Source organism: Fukomys damarensis, unplaced genomic scaffold (genome assembly GCF_012274545.1).
Source record: "Fukomys damarensis isolate Sample0158 unplaced genomic scaffold, DMR_v1.0_HiC HiC_scaffold_39, whole genome shotgun sequence".
Taxonomy (NCBI): domain Eukaryota; kingdom Metazoa; phylum Chordata; class Mammalia; order Rodentia; family Bathyergidae; genus Fukomys; species Fukomys damarensis.
Genome location: NW_022900951.1, coordinates 104,624,973 through 104,627,611, shown reverse-complemented (window position 1 = coordinate 104,627,611; position 2,639 = coordinate 104,624,973). Strand labels below are relative to the sequence as shown.

Here is a 2,639-nt window from a genome sequence, read left to right as displayed (position 1 = left end):
CCTGTATCACCACTCCTGTTTAATATAGTTCTAGAAATAACAGCCACAACAATTAGACAAGAGAAAGAAATAAAAAGAAGAAATACAGTAAAGGAAGCAGTTAAACTGTCACTATTTGCTGATGATATGATACTCTGCATAGCAGAACCAAAAACTTCTTCCAAAAGACTTCTAGACTTAATTGACAGACTCAGTACAGTAGCTGGACACAAAGTCGACACTCAAAAATCAATAGCCTACTTGTAAATAAATAACAGACACACTGAGAGAGAAATTCGGGAAACATTTCCTTTCATGGTAACATCCAAAGAAATGAAATATGTAGTAATCAATTTAATGAAGGAGACAAAAGACCTCTACACTGAAAATTACAGCACTCTGAAAAAAGAGATAGAAGAGGATAGATGAAGATGGGAATGACATTCCTTGCTCCTAGGTAGGAAGAATCAATATAGTGAAAATGGCCATACTACTAAAACTTCTGTACAGATTCAATGCAATCCCAATTGAAATTCTAACAGTATATTTCATAGAGCTTGAGAAAACAATTCAAAAATCCATTTGGAACCATAAGAGACCTAGAATAGCAAAAACCATTGTAGGCAACAGAGACATGGCAGGGGGTATCACAATTCCCATCTTGATTCTTATTTTTTCCCACTCCCCTCCCCTCCCTTCTGCTCCTCTTCCCCTTCTTAATTATAAGAGCTTTGTTTCCATTTTACCTTTCTTTTCTCATTTTCCCTTCCTTCTTTTCCTCCTCCTCCTTCCCTTGTGCCCCTTTCCATTTGAACATTTTCTTCCTATTTCATAACATCTATTACACATTTTAGTCCTTACTTATCCTTTCAAGTTCTCACACCAGGGAAACAATGCCATATATTTGCATATGTGTTCCATTTATTTCCCTTGAGAGTACCGTCTCTAGGTGCATCCATCTGTAGTGCAATCAAGTCAAGTTGTGTATCTATGTTCTGTTACAGTGGCAGTAGTGGCCAGTTGAAGAAAACACAAAAGGAAATAATGCAACAAAGATGTGTATTTGTCACCACAAAGTACACTAATTAATGTAAAAGACAATTTGAATATTTAAAATATGTTCTATGAATGTGATAGAGGTGACATCAACTGCTGATCTTCATGACAAATGAAGAGAATCATAGTGCTTTAAAGGTTTTTGTTCATTATCAGTAAAGCATCAAATTGTGATTGAATTTATACTTCCCAACTCACTGATAATCTAGAAACATCCTCAATATCAAATATGACAAAACAACAACAGTCAGAATCCAAAATCTCTTATACATTCAACATGTACTCATCCCTGCCACTGAAAGAAAGTCAAGTGGGAAAGGTATGTTTGAAAAAAAAATGGTAGTAGCATCTTTTCCAGGGTATTGCAAGGTGTCTGGCAACATAGCTCAAAATACAGTTTCAAGGGCAGTGATTTTACCCTAAAATCAGGGGATTAAAATGATTCAAGGTTCACTAGCTCAACTTCTATTTAGGTTGACTCTGGAGTTATATTTTAACAATCAATAAACTCCTTTTTTTTTTTTAACCAAATCAGGTACTATACAGGGTTTTTGTTGTTGGCAGTGGGTGTTTTTGTTTTTGTTTTTGTTTCATTACCAGGGATCTAACTCAGGACTTTGCAAGTCAAGTGGCAGCAGCACTGAGCTAAATCCGCAGCCCACCATACAGGTTTTTAACCCAGGATGGTATTTCTGTAACAGCTGAATGTGGTAATGCTTACTATCAATTTAGGGGTAATTTTTCAGAGTAAAGATACTATTAATGATCATTAATATTAAAGAATGTCTAGTCTATACTCCAGAAGCTATCAACCAGTTTCTTTTAGAAATGCCAGTCTCAAGAGCCAGATTTTTCCAGTGTTTCTATTATTCGATTTCTATTTCTACCTGAGGCTTTTGATATTTAACATACAAAAATAGGTTTTATTCATGGAATTTGCTTCTATTATTGAACATAATGAATTTTTAGAAGTGAGTTCTTTCTGGAGAAATGAAATATGGAGATAGACATATGAGTACTGTTCAATGTACTTTAGAGTTTCTCTTCAAGAGTTCATGGATGGTTTTAGAATCCAGTGTGAGGTATTACTACCAAGTTGCTTTCCAAAAATTTCAAATATTTGGATCTAGAGGACTTCTAGTTACCTGATGCTGACTATAAAGATAAGACTATTCCTCTACAATAGCATTAAATCTGCCTTGAATTTCCTTTTGTGAAAGATAGTCATAGAAATACACAAAAAAGGCTATATTTTCAGGAATCATTTCTATAATTGGTTACTAGAGAATTTTCTTTGATCATGTAGAAACACAAAAGGTCAGAGAACTAAGCTTTTATTGAGGTTACAGAGCAAATATTTGATGAGATTAGTGTTTATTTTCTAAGATGCATTTAATTAACATGTGTGACTGAACTTGGTTTTACATTTGCTTTTATTATAAGCTGGCAGCAAAATTTGAGAGAAATTCTATAGCTAAATCTGGCTCACCTAAAACTTTCTTAGTGACAATTCTCACTTACCGAAAGAAATCTGGGATCTGTACATAATCTAATTGGTTTGGGCCACTTTGCAACAACAACAAAAATTTCTCTAGCACTTCATA

At 34.3% G+C, this 2,639-nt stretch overlaps 1 pseudogene; it reads left to right on the top strand.

Moving 5' to 3' along the window:
* Positions 1-2,277: 2,277 nt before the first annotated feature.
* Positions 2,278-2,354, top strand: LOC117284798 (annotated as a pseudogene).
* Positions 2,355-2,639: the final 285 nt, after the last annotated feature.